General features: G+C 34.5%; 1 non-coding gene across 1 annotated transcript; it reads right to left on the bottom strand.

The window, feature by feature from the left end:
* Positions 1-7719: 7719 nt before the first annotated feature.
* Trnat-ugu (transfer RNA threonine (anticodon UGU)) lies at positions 7720-7792 on the bottom strand. Its single transcript has one exon. It is a non-coding gene; the product is annotated as a tRNA-Thr (tRNA).
* Between the last annotated feature and the right edge of the window lie 11174 nt (positions 7793-18966).

Here is an 18966-nt window from a genome sequence, read left to right on the forward strand (position 1 = left end):
TAATCTAAACCATCATGTTTTCAACTTGTCAAATTATTATATGAATCATTATAAATTTTATTCCTGGCAGTAATATATATATATATATATTAAATATAAGATGACATTAATGTTAAAGATGATCATATTTGAATGCCATTTAGTAAAGTACCTCAAGTACATGATTGAAATAGGAATGTATAAAGTAGTAAAACACATTTTAGGCTAAGAACTTAACTACAGTTTTATTTGAAAACTCCCTGCTTACATATACTATAACTCATGGGTTATCCTATTGTAAAAACTACCCACATTTTTATGTATTATTTTAGATTTCTGGTACATCTGCTAAGAAGTCATTTATTACCTTGACAGATTATTTTTATCTGAAAATTATCCCTTTTTCCACTAGCATGAAAAAAATTGCCGTCTCAGATTGACTTGACAATAAACACTTTCACCTATCAGTGTATCAGCCTACTTGGTTACACTTTTTAGGCCCTATCCCACTTATAATTATGTCTTACATATAATAAAAGGAGCAGGAAGATGAAAAGACACAGTATTTCTCACAAGGAAAATCTCGTTTCTTTATGGTGTTTTAATTCTACTTCTAGAAATTTATTTTAAGGAAACAGCTGTACTTTCATGAAAAATTCAGTGAGAAAAGATATTTGTTACAAAATTGTCATGATGGAAATTTTGAAATAATTGTTACTGAATTCTTACTGTGCGCCAAATGACAGGCTAAAGATTAATTAATTTGACCTATGTCATAGACTGTTTTCTTGGCGAGTATTTTCTTATATTGATCTCTCAAGAATGGAAAGAATTGCATGTTCCCATTCACTCTGGTTGAGTGGGTACATTCTGGATGATGAGCTAGTCAAATGTTCAGTGTTTACTGGCTAGATGATTTAATTCTCATCTGGAGTATCTTCTGAACTACAGTTACTTTTCATGTGACAGAAAAAAAAAAAAACTAAATAGAGATTTCTCCCATAGCTGAGAACACTGACTTATTGAACTGTTAAGACACACATAGTTCCACTGTTGATTTCTGATAGGCAAAACAATGTCAGATCCCATTGAGGTGGTGTTACAGGTAGTTATGAGGAAAAATATCTATCATGTATACTTAATAATTCACATCTATTTGTTTGTTTCTTCATTAACCAATGATATTCACAGCATACAGAGGGGAATCTCACATTACTGTGATTTATCCAACCATGGATTCTTAGCCCAAGTAATGGTATCAGACATGTGTTCTATTTTTTATGGTGTGGGATTTAAATCCAACCAAAAAAAAAATGGCTAGTTACTTCTGCAGCACTCATGTCACTATTACACCAGTGGATATATTTTACTAGGGCAGTTATTTCTATAGCTTGCAGAATTCACAGCTAGGTAAGACTGTTGTAGACTTTTATCCCCAGGTAGCATGCATACGAACTTCTTGCAGTATAAAAGGTTGTGGACCTGTTAGGCCTTTAAGCCAGACCGCCCAGTAAGTGTGGAGTCCATATCCACGTAGGTACCAAATGAAGAAGGACACTTATAAGAAATCCCACACTAGCTCAGAATTGAGTATAATAGAGGGTTTTATATTTAGGGGTAGACTCACAGATTACAGTCCTCTGCATGAACAGGGAACAGGAATCGAATCATGCCACCAGAAGTGAGGCTGGATGCAAGCATATATGTGTATAGTATAAGAGGCCACGCCCAAGTGGGCGGGTAACTTAAAGACTACTGGAGGTAGGAATTCCTATAGCATTAGAGATGATACTTTCAGGCTGGAAATGACTTGATTTATCCAAGTCCTTTGACTCAAGTATATAGTGTCTTCATCAATAGCGTCTTCAATGATATTCAGGGGAATAACCAAGAAAACAGGGACAATAGTATTTAGGGTGTGTGTGGTCTATTGGAACCCACTGACAAGTACAAATAGATATTACTCATAACTGGCACTTTTTTTAATTTGATAGCTTATAGAGTCTGGGGCAGGAATGGTACTCTGTTACTGGGTAACTATATTTAAAAACCTTTGTACATGTCTCTGTAAATATTTATGAAAGTAGGAAAGGCCATGGAGTATTTAGAGAGAAGGGGGTTAAAATGCAGGCTGTGTAAAAGTAGAAAAGGTAATAATTGAACAGAAAGTGTTAATTGTTTTGGGGATAGGAAGGTAGGGTAGAGATTATGGGCAAAACTAACTAATAATAAAGGCCTTTGGAAATGTCATATGAAAAGCTATTATAAAAACATTTTTAACTTCTTCCAAGGAATTAATTTCCCAGGTAATAAATTTAATTTTTCTAAAAACTAAACAAACTTTCATAATGTATTTGTACTTTTTAGACATGTATGAGAAATTCAGTTTTTAAGCATTCTGACAAAAAATGGTAGTGCCATATTTTTATTTTCTGTGATTATGACATAATTACATTATTCCCTTCTTCTGCACTCTAAATAATCCCACATACCTCTTTTTGCTTTTATTTTTCTTTTTTCACTTTTCCTTTTGGTGCCTGTTCCAGAACTAGCTCATGTAGACCAGGCTAGTCTTGAACTCACAGAGATTCACCTGCCTCTGCCTTCCAAGTGCTGGGATTAAAGGTGTGTGCCATCACTGCCTGCCTTTTTTTCTCTTTTGATGTTGTAACATTTCTTCCTTCCTTTCCTTCCCCTCAATTCCTTCAATATTCTTCTCCCTACTCTCCTTAAATTTTTATATAATTTTTATTAATTGTTATTGCATGCATCTATGTAGTTCAGTGCAATTGTTTTGGATTTTATTCATCCTACTCGGCATATAATAATAACGACAAAATAGTCATTTCCTCAATAAATGATTAATAAGTCACATTGTGGTAAGTGCTTATCATTCATATTAAATTGTCTGGTGTCTAGTCAAATGTATTGCTCAACATTTTAGTGTCTGCTTGATTATTATTGATTTGTAAAATTCTTTTCTATTTTAGAATACCGTCATTTACAATTAAAAATATATTATTTACATGACTTCAACCAAATTTTTTTATGATTTGTATTTCTGGAACATTATTTTCTCAAAAAAAATCATAATTCTTACAGTCCTACACAACTTCCAGAAAAATTAAGTTTCATATTTGACTTGTGAGTTTTGGATTTTAAAAAAACAATTTAATTGCTATGATGTAAGAACAGAGGGTTGTTGTTTATTTTCATTTTCTATTTTCCTTTGCTATCAGAAATTTCATTATGATACACCTAGATAGAGTTTTCTGTTTAAATATTGTACTAATTTTCAGAGTGCTATGATAAAATAACTGATGAAAACATCTTAAGGAAGTATGTTAAGTCACAATTTCTGGGTATTATTCATCATGGTGGTGCTGGTTATATTGTATCCTCATCAGTCAAGGAGCAGGGAGTGATAAATACTGATGCCAAGTTAGATTTTCTTTTTATGGAGTCTAAGACACTAGTCCATGCAATGTTCCACACACAGGTAACATAGGTCTCCTCATTTCAGTTAATGGAAAATAAATAATCCCTCACAGACATGCCTAGAGGTTTGTCTCAGATAATTCTAGATCCTCTCAAGTTTAAAATATACAGTAACCACTACAAATATCACTAAGGAGTTTTTTTTTTTTTTGAATTTGAATAAAGTAACTTTTGAACTCTAAAATATATTGAAAGAGTTTAAAGTCAATTTAGGAAATTTGACCATTATATGTTCTAGTATTTTATGACTCTTTCTGCCTTTTTGTTTTGATATTTCCATTGTATTGCACAAATGTTCAAGGCTTTTTCACTGCCTCAGAGGTTGATGATGTTAAGTTGGTTTTCCTTTATATTTTTAGTAATTATTCAATGATTGGATCATTTTTCAGTCTATTTAAGGTTTTGGTTCATTTTGTCATCCAGTCAGCACTTGAACTCAAACAATAAATTTTCATTAATTATTGTACTTTTAAAGTATGGAATCTCCACTTGATTTGTTTTTTATATTTTTCTTCCAAAATTGCTAATTCCTTTCAACAAATTACCCTTTAGAAACCTCAATGGTTTTCTTTAACAAATTTATGATTGTTCTTTCAAGGCAATTGCTAAAATTGTCGTCTAGGTACACTTAGTTCATGGTGACTCTTTTTTTTTCCCTCTAGTATAGGATACTTCCTCAATTCTCTTTTACAGTTTGTATTATTTTTGGATGAAACATGCTATTTTTCTGCAATATATTTTAATACCCCTGGTTTCTGCTGTCTTGTTTTTTAGAAATTTTAATCATTAGTATTTGTATAGGTTTTGGTTTTAGAAATTTGCCAGAAATATTGTGTAAGTTGACTATTATACTTGTTTAGGCTCTGAGAGATATTCTTTATGATCATTGTTCCCTATCTCGCTTCATAGGAATTGTACCTGGACTGCAAATTCAGCCACTGAAGTGGAAAATCACTTGCATTCTTATTCTTTCAGCCTAACCTTTTGCAGACTCACTTGTTCTTTTCTAGAGAATATTATATTTTGCATTTAATTCTCTATTTCATTTTTCCATTAGAAATGTTTAAAGTACAAAATGATCTTTTGATACATATATCAAATATATAATATATTTACAAATATATATATATATATATATATATATATAATTGATTTTTATAATCTAGACCATTGATTAGTACTATATTTGTTTCCATTTTTTTGTGGCAAGAGCACCAACAATCCAATCTCCAAAGTTGTTCAGTATGTTATACCATATCAAGACTATTTTTCATGATGTACTTAGTTCAGATCTCTAGATTTTTTTAGTATTCTCTTCTGTGTTTACTGGTATATGTGTGTGGTGAGGAGGCCGCTTGTTGGTTCCTGTCCACTAAACCCCAAAGTAATCTCACAGAAACTGTATTAATTAAATCACTGCTTGCCCCCTTAGCTCTAGCTGCTTATTGGCTAACTCTTAGATATTAATTTAGCTCATTTCTGTGTATCTGTGTTGTTGTGGCTTACCTGCTAAAGTTCTGGTGTCTGGTCTCTGGTGGGGTTACATACCATCTTTCTGACTCTGCCACCTTTTCCCAGCATTCCATTTAGTTTTCCCCACCTAACTCTTTCTGTCCTGCTCTGCTATGGACTCAAAGCCATCTGTTACTAACCAGTGGTATTCACAGCACACAGAAGGGAATCCCACATCATACATGTGGTTTAGCTACTAACTCAGACTGTGCAGAAGATAATGTCAGCACTTCTCTGTATCTAATTTGTAAGATGACCTCCTAAATTTTCTGTCTTCTCTCTCGTTCACTTGAATGATTTCAACATATCTGGTCTAATATGGCCTTGAGCCTTTCCTCCCTGCCCTTAAATGAGTCTGTCACTTTGAAGCCTGCAAAGACTTCACTTTTCTGTCTCCCTATTCCCTCCCCACTACCTTTGCAATTTGAGTTCACCATTACTGACTGCAAAGGTGCCATTTTTTCTGTCATTCTCAAATCACTAAAACTATAGCTTTGACAGCCGGGTGGAAGGTGTGTGGAAGGCAATAACCCAAGAAAAGAAGTCTGGAGATTCACAGTGAAATCTTACCACCATTCTCCCCCAATAGTTATCAAAAACGAATTCTTTTTTGTCCCAAAGAAGTTTTCAATTTTCTTTTTTGACTTATATGCTTCTTTTCTGCAGAGGGAAACTATTGTACTTTCACAATTTGTTGTAATATAAGGACTACTTTCTGTACATGATTATGAATTTTAGCTTCTATTTCATAGATGTTAAGTTGATCAGTTGCTTCCTTGAGTGATCTCTAGTTAATTATCTAGCTTTAAAAACTATTCAGTTATCAGTAGTCTAAACCATTTCTATAAAGTTATTATAATGACTGTCTACTTTTTTAAAAAATGACCATATTTATTATTTTTAAGCAGTTTAGCTGAGGTGTAGTAGACATAAATGTGACATGTCTAAATATATACTTTGATAAAATGTTGACATTTGTACCCTTGTGAATTGTCCCGTCAAAGCATCCAGCCTCTTGAAAATATTTCCTTGTTGCTATTACTAAATCTGATCCTCTCCAAATAACCACTGGTTTATTAAGCATTTCTGTGTGACTTCATTTAAAGAATATAATTAATTATATTTGTATTTACCCATATCACTCCACTTATGAAGAGTTGATTCCTCTATATTATGAGTAACATTTTGTAGTATGGATTTAGTGCAGTGTGAACATCCACTCATTATTTGATTAATATTTTAGTTTTTTAGGTTTAGGTTTGATTATTACAAATATAGCTGCTATTATTATTTGTACTGAATTCCTTAAATGCACAATTACTTTCAGTTCTGTTTGTAAGTACCTATCTTATGGAAGACATATTAAAATCTTTATTTTTTCTTCTATTTTTTGAGATTATAATTAAATTAAATTATTTCGCCTTTTCCTTTCTTCCCTCAAACCATAGCATATACCTTTCTTTTCTCTTTTCCAAAATCATCTTTTTTTTTTCATTAATTGAAAGATGTTGACAGCAGGAAAATAGTTTTTCCAAATTTCAATTGATCACACAATACCAAATGATTAACCCTAAAAACATACATGCAAAGAACATCATACAGACTGATCAGAATGTATATGTGTAGTTTTGTTTGTGTATTTGTGTGTATGCATACATATATGTATATAACAACAATTAATGAAAAAATGTTAGATGGTCTTTGACTCTTGAAGGAACAACATCAGTCCAGATTACTGCGTGTTTTGGGGGGAGAAAAGTCAAAATCTCAAGGTTTAAGATTGGTCTATAGACTGTATATATGGCTTAGTAATTCGACTACTTGTACGTCTCCTCTGTTGTTAAGATCTGGTTGTTGAACTGCGGCTCCACTGTTTGTGGGGTAGGCAGGATGGGACCCTTTGGCTTCACAAAGTACTACAAGGCAGAGGCAGGGATGCTGCCACAGCATTGCAGGAATCACCAAGTTACCCCCAACTCAACAGCAGAGAGAGGGGCTCCATTGGGAAATTGATGAGACTTGAAGGAGTTGAGCCCAGAGCTGTCACTGTAGTTTGGCCACTGCCTGGAGGAGGCATGAGCTGAAATGGTCATCTGAGGACCTGGTAGCTGAGAATATCTGAAAGTGCAAGGATTATAGTGACCATCCTGGAAATAGACCACCCTGAATTCCAATCTGAAATAACTGCACCAACATGATGAGGCAGTAAGGCAGGAGCAACTAGCAATGGCAATGTCACTCTTTTATCCTACCATACCCTCAGACTGTACAGGTGTTTGCTATGGAGCAGAGGGAAGATTTGGAACACTATCAAACAGAGATGGAGTCATGCCACTGTAAGGTAAAAGAGTGGGCCAAAGGCACTGCCCACATTGTTGTCTGTAGTTTTTGTCCTGTCTGGTTCCCGCAGTCAAGTCCCAAAGAAATCACACAGAGGTCTACATTAGTTATAAACTGTTTGGCCTAGTAACTCAGACTTATTAATTCTTATAACTTATATTAGCCCATTATTCTTGTCTATGTTAGTCACATGGCTCTGTACTTTTTTTTTTCTTTTTCTTTTTTGGATTTTCGAGACAGGGCTTCTCTGTAGGTTTTGGTTCCTGTCCTGGAACTAGCTTTTGTAGACCAGGCTGGCCTCGAACTCACAGAGATCCGCCTGCCTCTGCCTCCCGAGTGCTAGGATTAAAGGCGTGCGCCACCACTGCCTGGCAAAATTTCCGTGAGTGTAGGCCCCAGCGAGATATGAACTCATGACCCCTGGTTTACAAGGCCAGTGCTCTAACCCCTGAGCTATAGGGCCACACGGCTCTGTACCTTTTTCTGAGAGGCTGCCACCTCTTGCTTCTTTTGTGGCTGGGTCACGACTGTGGAAATGAGCTTTTCTCTTCCCAGAATTCTCCTGTTCTCATCACCCCACCTCTACTTCCTGCCTGGTTGTCCCGCCTATACTTACTGCCTGGCTACTGGCCAATCAGCATTAATTTAAATACAGTTGATAGGGTACAGGCCGTTGTCCCACAGCACAACATAGCTTTCAACTCTATGGCCTTAAGCACTTTTTTTGTCAGACACTTCTTTGTGGCTGGACAGCAACTGAGAAGGGGAGACCTCATGTCTATACCCACCATTAAGGGGCACCTTTGGGGTTCAACCCTAAGACTCTCTTTAGGGTTCAGAATGGACTCAGCAGTAAGTGAAAAGGACTTTTTTGTGAGGGTGAAAGAACTCTTTTACACATGCTTTTCCCAATTGGTGTCTTTATTGTTCTGTTTCTATCCTATTTCTCCTGCCCTAACTCTAATTCCTTCTCATCCTGCTTAAAAAGTCTTCTCCTTACAGGAGCCTTGAAGTGATTAAAAAAAATCACAAGACTTACTTCTCATTGGTAAAAAGTACATACCTAGGATAAGTAATAGGAAACTGAACCATTACCATGGCATCACAAGGGTCCAAGGTTACAGGAATGGGACTGTGACCAGACATGGGGTACAGTACCCAATGACAAACTTTGAGATATAGATCTATTGTTATCAGACTGGCAAGCAGAGAATTGGTGTGCTTTTCTTAGGGTACATTATATAGTAAGCTGGTTAGACATCTATGACTCTGACTTTGTATCATTGAAAACTTTTAAACTTAATGATCTATTTACAAAAGCCATTAGTCTAGTTTGCATTTGCTCTGAAGTGAAGGTCAGATAATGGTGTGCAGGTAGTTTGAGCAAAAGAACAAACCAGGCTTTTAAGTAACTACTGTCCTCATAGATCTAGTTATGAAGGATGCATGTCACAGTATATAATCTATATATAAAACTATACAGTTAAATAAGAAATCATCTTCCTGACCATCTACAGATATATGTTCCCATAAGACTGAGATGTAATTATGAGATTAAATATACACTTTACATGAAAAGGCATGGTAATGGGGAGATATCATTACTGGTTTTGCACAAGTAAAATTACAGACAAAAACAGTTTTCAGAGTCAGTGATCTGCAAGCATTTCTGACAGGGTACCTCATCAGGGAATACTTCCTCTGGTCGGTTGACATCTGACCTTCTTAGCCTGAAAAAAAAACTACATAACTTATCATGTGTTATGAGAATGGGTTAGGCCTTGAAAATGTAACATGATTTTTCATAATTTGGCTATGAGAGAAAGCTCTGTAAAGCTATGCAGGAGAAGCAGTGTATAACTGTGAGAGAAGGCAGCTGTGGAAAAAGGAAAATGTTAAAGATGAGAAAGCATGAGAGAAGTGTGAGAGAGTGAATGAGCGAGGGAGTTAATAGTAACAATAATGTATAAGTAGGTGTGTGTGAGTGAATGTGTGTGTGAGTGAGTAAGAGAGTAACAGAGAGGGACTGTGTAAAAGAGTTGCTGCTACTTTGAGGAACTGTGCTCAGGAGCTCTGTCAAGTGCTGTATGATGAGATGACATGTAAATGAGATGTATAGCTGTGACTGTGTGGATATTTTTGACTTGTGGAGACAAGGAAGATGAAATGTATGTGAAAGAAAGATGTGTAGTCATGTGAAAATAGACGTAATTGTGTGTAGAGATGTATGACCTTGCAGAAGAGAGATGTCTGCAAATAAGGAGAGATATGTAGCTGTATGTAAAGTATATAGTTGTATAGGTACAGAGATTATCAGAAAAGATTGTTTAAGATGAAGTAAAAGATAAAGTTACCATCAGAAAGCATGTGATTTCTTATTTTTACTGTCAGATATAAAACTTTCCTGAAATCCTGCTACTCTGTGGTCTTCTATTGACTACACTGGAGCAGTTCTGGGAGCTGGCTTCCCGGGCTGCGTTAAAAGATTATGGACAGTTATGTGAGAGTCCTCTAACAAGTAACATAAATTTTAGCAAGGAAAAATGTCCTCGTAGACAAACTCCCTTGATCCCTAATATAGAAGGAACTTTAGTAGTTTCTTAAGATACGGACATTGAACTATATGATAAAAGTATAGTCTCATTCTAAATAGGAACATGGAAAATAAACAGTGTTGTTAAATTAAATATGCATCTCAAAATGAATTTTGTTTATCTACTTTTGTCAGATACACAAATTGAAATACTGAGAAAACCTGTAGGAAAATATATTGCAATAAAATTTTGAAACTGGGCAATAGATAAATGACTTTTGGCTTTCTTAGTAATTTGTGGGAAAAGCATTTAAAGGTTTGAGTCAAGAAAATATTGCATTACTATTATGTTTTATGTTGATTTATATGGGCTTTTTATATCTATATATGTTAAATATGTTTTATATTCAATTTACGACATATTTTCAAAAAGTCCTTTGTTTGTGAATTCCTGTTTATTTCCTGTCATTTAGTGTTTCTTGATCTTGATATAGATGTGAGGTAATTTGGACACTATTCAAAACACAATAATTATGAGGCAATTTTGAATAATAATGATAATAATAATTATATATTAAACCCCAACACTTTATTCTTATATGGTTTTAGCTTTGACTATTTTTATTTAGTATGAAATTTAATCTAATGTAAGAAATGAGAAAAAATGACTTTCTAATTTGTTAGATGTTTTCCAAACCCTATCCAGCAACCTGTTTGCATTATGGGTAGTCCATGTATCATCATAAAATTTAAATATTTAAGTTATGAAAAATTAAATATTGTAAATTAGAAGGGTGATATTAGTAGTTTTAATTATTTAAAGTTATGTAAGCACCATTTTCTCTTTCAGGACCTGCATTCATATTAAATGTTTTTGATTGAATGAATAAAATATTATTGAGTATTTGACCATGCCCTCCTGAATGGTTGCTTTGAACACCTTCAAAAAATTACTTTGATCAATTGCCGACTGAGATGAACTTAGCCGACAGGTTCATGAAAGACCTAAATAACAGCGCCCCCATTCAGCAGGAAGCAGTTTGGAGAGAAAAAAAAAAAACTGTTCCCATGTTCCCAAATATTTGTTTATAAATGTTCTTTTACATTTAAAGGGGAATATGATATAGATATGAATAATTTTCATTAGTATGTATTTTAAGGTCAATTTTGTTATATGTATATGTATTTCTGACCTTGACTAAGGTATTGTGATTGTGTAGTTCATGTAAAAATGTAATGTTAATGGATAATCATTAATAATAGTCAAGCTTGTAGTCATATTAGTTAGATTTTCTAGACGTGCATAGACATGTTTCAGATAGGCATTCTTCATACCTTTCAAAGACTACAGAATATGGCATTTAATGTTTTAATAACTTAGGGATTTTCTTGACAATGAGACATGTCTGCTCCTGGCAGCACCAATCTACTTCAAAAGGAAGATGGGCATCGAAGAGGCTCCTTATGGAGTTTTATAGCCATTTGGGCAAGAAACTGCTCTTACCTGGACTGTTGCATAAACTGGACACAGAGAACCCCCAGAGAGAGGACTGCTGAACTTGCCTAAAGGTGAGATGATCTTTAGGGATTCCTGAAAGAGTCTGCGAGACATTCTGCAGGACACAGCAGATAGTGACTGAAATGCCTTTGAAATTTCCTGCTTCATGGAAATGTCTGCTGGAAACTATGGGCCTGTAGGCTGAAGATGGATGCCCCAACAGTACAGAGGAACTTTGGGTGACTTTCCAGGCAGCAAGATGTCTCTGTGATTTCTAGAGTTCTGTAAATTGCTTAGGTAATATTATATCCTTCTGGAGTCTTTGATGGAGTTGAAGAATAGATAGATAGTTATAGTTTTCCATTGTTATGATAAAAGATAAAGTAGATATAAATATTGTAACTGTAATTTTTGCTTGATAACTGTTTTGTTATATGTAATTTTACTATGTTAAAGTGAAAGCCTTTCCTTTTTGTTTAAACAGAAAAAGGGGAAATGATGTGGGAAGGTCATATGTCAATCTGTTGTTTCATTGGTTAATCAATAAAGAAAACTGCTTGTTCTGATAGGTCAGAAAATTAGGTAGGTGGAGTAGACAGAACAGAATGCTGGGAAGAAGGGAAGTGAGCCAGACCCCATAGCTCTCCTCTCTGAGGCAGACACGATGAAGCTCCAGCCCAAGATGGACGTATGCTAGAATCTTCCTGGTAAGCCACCACCTTGTGATGCTATACGGATTATTAGATATGGGTTAGTCATGATGTGAGAGTTATCCAAGAAGAGGCTAGATATAATGGGCCAAACAGTGCTTATATGAATACAGTTTGTGTGTTGTTATTTCAGGGCATAAGCTAGCCAGGTGGCCGGGAGCTGGGTGGCAGGATCTCAGCCCGCAGCTTCCACTACAAGTATTAAATTATCTTTTATACAATTTATCTAAGTCCCTCTGTTATTTTAATAAAACTTCTACATTATCTTCATTGCTATTTTCAAAGGGTTCTTTAAGCCTTTTCTAAATTCTACAAGTAGAAGCATTACTCCCACCTCTTTTCTTTCACACCTCTGTACATCAGTGTGCTAACTTACAATTATCGGCTTAGTATCTCTTTCCTTTTCTAAACTGTGAACTCTTCAGAATCTTGGGTTGATCATTAAATCCTATCAGTTTCTCTTGAGTTTAACATAGTATCTCATATTTAAAATGAAATGAATATACTATGAGAAGTGGAAATATAACAAATCATGTAATTCATGCTTTTAGTTTTCAGACTATGACTAAACCTGGAGAGAAACTCAGGATACTGTGACTTAAGTTTTATGTGGCACACAAGCTTCAGTCCTACTTTTGACAAAACTGTAGAGTCAAATTCTACCAGTTCCAGAAAAGGCAGATCAGAGATTGAGACCTTGGACACTTAAACTCTAGGCCCTCTTTCCCCAGAAACCTACAAAGAAGGTTATGGAGTAATCTCAAAGATCTTAATGGTACTAGTCTCAATTTTCAGCAAAGAATCAGTGAGTTATATTACTGATTTTTATATTAATTAGCATTTGTAAAGGTTTTAAAATGATGTAGTAAATTCCATATAGTAAATCCCATATAAATACCCTTTAAAGTAAAATTATTAGTGTAGCTCATTTTTAAAACAAATGATCAGTAATAAAGCACATTTTCATAAGTAATTCAAGTCTCCGACACTCAGTCTTTTCAGCCTCCTAATGCGATTTGAGAATGTTTTTCCATTTGCTATTCAATTGACTTCACAACTAATTTCTTCAAGAGAGTATAGGTTTCTTTTGGAGATACTGTGTATCTTGGCTTACTATGTGATTATTCAGCTATTATTATGTTCCATGGGTTTCAATGTCCCTATATGGAAACAAAGAATTGGGTATATTATTTTTTGCATTGAAACATTTTGTAATTCCACATCTACTTCCTGAGATCATCAAAGCTAAAAAGTTCTATGGGATTTTCTTTTGTTTCTTAGGGGATCTGGAAGCAGAGTAAAAGCCTCCTTTTTAGTACTCATCTTAGATATTGTCAACTCTGTATCAATGAGAACTTGCAGTTTAATACTTTTTTGTGTGAACAACCATAGGTAAGAGAGCATGGACATGTAAATTTACACGTCCATGCTCTCTTGCCATAAGATTAGGGCTAGATAAGAATAAAAATTCTAGGTACTTCTTATTCTTTTGCGTGTTGGAGAGGGTTCGAGCAGCATGAAAATATTTATTCAATAAAAAGTGCATGCATGTGTACTAACTTGTAGAAAATAAAGCTTGGAAAAATGTGTGTTTTAATGACAATAAATTTCAAAGGTATATAAATGGAATAATGACAGTGTCTACTATAATAATAATAATACCAACTTACATATAGTTTCATGTGCTATACTGTGATTGTCTGTGATTAACCAAAGTCTATAAATATAATGTGAAAATTCTAGAAATAAACTATTAAAATATTAAAATGCATTTTTACCATCACTTTTCTTCCTCCAGACCCTTCTTTATATCAACTGTATTGCTATTGTTTTTCATTTTTATTAAATGTATATATGTATATTCATACACATATCTATTTTTAAATTTAACCTGCTCAATCTGTGTAATGCTAGGTATATATGATTTTAAGGTTGAAATTTTGAGACTAGATTACCAATGTGTGTGCTTTTCCCTGGGGAAGACTACCTCTTCCTCTCCCAACTTTACTCAGTTGACTGTACTTATTTGCATAGTGTTCTAGTCTCATGATATTTTTTTCCCATAAAATTTTGTATGCCCATTGATATTGTCCTTGTTCAGCTCATGATTGGGTAGTCATATTGGTGACATATTACTGGTATTGTTTCTGTCATTACTAACAGACACAACCTAACAGAAAACTTCCAGATCATCTGTCTCTCACAGTCTTTAAACCCCCTCTTTCTTAGTGTTCCCTGAGCATTAGGTGAGAAAATGCTTTACAGATGCATCCACTGGGACTGGGCTCCACATCTATGCATTTTTATTTCTTTTGGTTTTCTGTAGTGGCTTCCCTCTATTGCAAAGAGAAAATTCCTTGATGAGGCTGAATATTAATACATCTGTGGATATAAAAACAGATGTTTATAATTCAGTGTTAGGGATTATGCTGATTTAGTAAATTAGTGGTTGTAGATTTTCCTCCAATAACCATGATTTCACTAATACTGAGTAGTTAGCTAGGTTTACAGCATCAAGCAGGGTATCTCTCCAGTTGAGTGGATCTTATGTTCGACTAAACAATTGTTGATTCCTGCCAAAGTATATGTGTTACTACTGTACCCTTAGGACATCATGCCATATTGTTTGTTTGTTGTTATGATTCATAGGCATCATAGCTGGGTAGCACTGCAAGTTGTCTACTTCCTTTGGAAGCTTGCATGGTGTCTTCTGTTTCCAGGAAGGCTAGTTCTCAGGGAGATGGCATTCAAGTCAGTTCCATCTCAGGGGCATCTGGGCTATTTTTCTGAAGCGCAGGTATTTTCATCAGCAAGGGTTTACTGTCTACCTCTCTGGGGGCAGTAACTAAGGGAAAGAGAAATAGGTTGTATGTTTGGGGAGTCTTTTGGACAGCCATGATCAACAACTCAAAAGAAGGTTTCTCATGTCTGGTATTGGGGTTTTGTTAGGTTGTCTTTGGGTCTTGAAAAGTGCCACTATCAACCCAGATGAGAAAAGTTATGAAAATAATTATAGGAATTTTTAGTAAATAGTTAATAGTATGATTCCTTGTGACTTTTTAGGCATCCTTATTGTTAGTTTATCTACCTGCCTCCTCTGTACTTACCTCTCATCCCATTCCTAAAGAGTTCACCTTTTCTCTTTCCCCCTTAAGATCACTTGATACTGCTTTCCCACTTTACCTTCTTCTGCATTTACCTCCTTCCCTTTATACTTTTCCCATCTTTCCATCAGATGACTAGTGTTTTAAAATTTCTCTTCATTCTGTTCCATTCAGAGCATCAAGTGAGTACATACCTATAGTAACTATATAAACCAGGAAGGAGAAAAGAGACCATTGCCAGGATAGGTAAAGGGGTTTGGGTAAGCAAGAGACAGGAGAGCAGCAAGGTAAAAGTCATCTGATGGAAATAATTTCTATAAAAATATTTAGGATAGATTTTTAACCAAGTTACTATACTGATCTCAACTAACCCAGAATAGCAGTTAAAACCACAAACAGATGTTATTAACCTACATTTATGTTTCTTCCAACATTTTTAGGATATTTTTGTTTAAGGTTGCATTCAACATGTTTGCTATTTTCAGCAATTGATTAACACAACACAACATACACACTATTATGTGTCAGTTGAGTGGAAATATGCATTTAGCTTATATTATAGAAAACTGTTTACTTGGAATATGCAAGGCCACTATGTCTATATTATTTATCTCATTTCTTCTCAACACAAGGTATAGCACCATTATTCCAAGATTATGTACACAGTATTACAAGAGAAAGCACAAACATAGTTGAATTTGATATATCCATATAGACAGATAAATGTAATATATTTAATGTTGTATAGTATCGCGTTTTTAGAAACCTATTGTTTTTTTAAACCTATACCTTATTTTAAAAGGCACTATGTTAAATGCCAATACAAGTATATTTACAGAATTAATTTTATCCTGCGATGTAATACAAATAAAGCTAAATATAACAGGTAATTATTGATCATAAGCCATGCCATGTGCATTGATTTGTGTCACTATAATAATATAATCTATAACCAAATTTAAAAGAACTCACAAAAGACATAATCTGAGAAGTCACACAGCCACATGATCATAACTATACTTGAGACAATTAGTATGCATATTGGTAATTATCACACACATTTATCCACATCACCTCTTCAAACCTTGTCACTCTATTTTTGTTATATTCACTTGTGTATTTAGAATATCGTGTACATTTTCCTGGTCACAAATTTGGAGATTTTTCATGGCTAACCCCCTTTTCTCAAAAGTGATTCACTCTAGTAGAAAGGAAAGCAAAACAGTGTTCTCTGCAGCCTACGCAACAGATTCTGTTCCTTGGTAGCTCATAGCTGTGAGTCAAACCTCGTTCCCAGCAACTGATTTTCGTAGTGCAGCTTTAGAAGCTCTAGTTCTCAGCTGATCTTTCCCTCAGCAGTAATTCTCACTTATTTAAGGTGTCACACCTGTTGTTGTGGTGTTGCCTTTCTATTGGGTCATTTCCATCAAGATCACCTTAGGGCCTATGAACCTAGCACCCCTTCTTTTGAAATATTCTTTCTGTTATTTTCCTTATAGCATAGTGGTAAGCACAGCAGGTTTGGGGATAAAAATACTAGCACTTGAATCTCATCTTTACCACCTAATTTCAAATTACCTACTTTCTTGCCTTCTTAGCTATGTTATGTTTTGAATTTGCACAATTAAAATACTTTGTTCAGATACTTTGAGATTAAGTTAACAAACGCGAAATGTTTACAGTTATATATAATGTTAAAAAGTGCTCAAAAATATTTGCAATATCTTGCTCAGGTATCCTGTCCCCATGCCTCCAATTTTTGAAAATTAGAGATTTAACCATTTTATCTTCATCTCCATATTGAAAAGTACTGGTTCTGTGTTATGTAATTAACTTGTTCCTTGTCTATCTCTTCATCATCATAATTCTTCTGGAAATACATACCCCAAATTGCTTTCATGAACACATGTTTCTTGTTTACTCTAATCATTATTTCATCCCCAGTGTGTTGAATTGTGCATGGAACATTCTAGGTGTTAAAGATTAACTAGTCGCTAAATGTGACAAAATGAATCAGTGGTAATTTTCAAAGATAGTTAAGCCCTTCATGGTACAACTGTATTATGTGCAATCCCACAGAACTTCTTCAGTACATTTTTACTTACTTTGCATGGATTGCTTGGGTTTATTTACCCACTTTGGAAAAGAATTTGAAGGAAAATTAAATCAACATAAACTTGAATGTCACATTTGGCTGTTAATCCAGACAAAAGGGCAACATTTATTTGGTCTTGTGATGGAAGAAGTGCTAGGGGATTTTGGTTCGTAATGCCACAAGATCTCTCTTTTGTGCATCCTTTAGAGTGTGAATATTGATATTCAGGAAGAAAAGTTCATTTAAAAGCCATCAGTGATGACAATAAACTATGCCAATGTGTTAGAAAGGGGTTCTCTTGCAGAAACTATAACATGAATGCATATTTATATATGAAAGTCATTTACCAACACATTGGATAGTGCCCTTGTTTATTGCTTTGAGAACATTCTGAGACATTCTTCAAATGGTTGCTTCCCATATATTAGTGCTTGAGAAAAACTCAAGCCAAGTGTTATACATGATTAAAGTGCTCCAAAAAGGATATAAAATACTATAGTCTATATACAGAGTTGTTGGCAGAGGCTGCTTGTTTATTCCCAGCTTCCCTGACTTAAAATAACCATACAGAAACTGTATTAATTAAATTACTTAATCATATTGCTAGCTAGCTCTTACATCTAGAATGAACTCATATCCATTAGTTTATATATTACCATAAGGATCATGGCTTACCAGCAAGGTTCCAGCTGGCAGCTCTCGTCTTTTCCCTTCTGGTGGCTACATGGCATCTCTTTGACTCTGCCTACTCTATCTATCTATCTGTCTATCTATCTATCTATCTATCTATCTATCTATCTATCTATCTATCTATATGTGTTCTAGCCTGGCTATATTCTGTTAAGCTATTAGATGAAAGAAGAGTCTTTATTAACCAATAAAATCAACACATATACAGAAGGACTTCCCACACCACAGAGCAGGTTATTATGTGATTTCCCATAAGAACCGATGTTTTTGAATTTCAATTAATGAAGATCATCTTATTCTTGGGTTGATTCCCTCAAACATCAATCATCTATTTCCTTTCTATAAGAAAGTAAGAATTCACTATAAAATATCAAAGTAGAAAGTAGCAAACAAAAAAAAAAGAAAAAGAATGCAAGTAACTAAAATTTGCACTGTGAACATTCTGTGTTTCTTTCTGAAGATTTTATTTTCTATTTGCAGTTCCCTCTATGTGTATGTTTTGTATGTTTATATTCACTAAAATATTGAATAGGGATTTCTATTCATATCAGAACAATAACTACTTTGAACTACTGTCGTTGTGGAAATAACTAAATTTCTTATTAAAATATTTATTAAACCATTGTAAATTGCATTGTGAACTCTCTGGAAAATTAAGAAAAAATTCTCATAGGCTAGAAAGAGAGTGAAATTGGAAATTCAGAAAAATAAATGTGCATAGAAACTAATTTTGTCTAAAGGCATCTGTCAAATCCTAAGATTTTAAAGTTACTTCCCAGTAAGTTTCTTGTGTCTTTCTCCTTCAGCAGCTACATGGAATCTGCCTGATTTCTATATTCTTTCTCCCTGCATTCCGTTTAGTTTTCCCACCCAGCTGTATTCTGTCCTGCCATATGCCAAAGCACCTTCTTTATTAACCAATGGTAATAAAACATATTTATAGCATATAGAGGGGAATTTCACTTCAATATTATAACTGTAATCCTTACTTTATAACTGTCTTATTG

Source organism: Alexandromys fortis, unplaced genomic scaffold, assembly GCF_014885135.2.
Source record: "Alexandromys fortis isolate MF-2015 unplaced genomic scaffold, M_Fortis_MF-2015_v1.1 scaffold_305, whole genome shotgun sequence".
Taxonomy (NCBI): domain Eukaryota; kingdom Metazoa; phylum Chordata; class Mammalia; order Rodentia; family Cricetidae; genus Alexandromys; species Alexandromys fortis.